Here is a 416-nt window from a genome sequence, read left to right as displayed (position 1 = left end):
AGAGGGAGGTGCTGCTGGCTGCTGCCCACAGCTTGTGTGTGGGGTCTGCAGGGTCCTCGGGCGCTCTGCCCCCTCCCCTCGGCCGTGCGGGCAGCACACACCAGCATTTTATACAGACTTTCCCAGGGCAGCTTTCAGCCCCGTCTGTGTGCAGAGCCGGGCTCGGCCGCTGCTAGAAGCGCTCTGCTCCCGGGACCTGCGCTGGGGCAGCGCCTCTGCCCAGCTCTGCCAGTAACGCCTTCTTCGAGTCTGCATTGGTCATGGACTTAGCACCAGTAAACTGAACTGCGTGATTGGGAGAATAAATGCAAACTGGTATTTCAGTAATTGTAACTCTGCTTGCGTGGCATCCTTTTGGCTGTCCTTCGTGTCCCTGCACTGCTCCGGGCGGCTGCCTGCGGGCTGGGAATCCCGTG

Source organism: Fulmarus glacialis, unplaced genomic scaffold, assembly GCF_000690835.1.
Source record: "Fulmarus glacialis isolate BGI_N327 unplaced genomic scaffold, ASM69083v1 scaffold22287, whole genome shotgun sequence".
NCBI lineage: Eukaryota > Metazoa > Chordata > Aves > Procellariiformes > Procellariidae > Fulmarus > Fulmarus glacialis.
Note: the sequence above shows the minus strand (reverse complement) of the source record.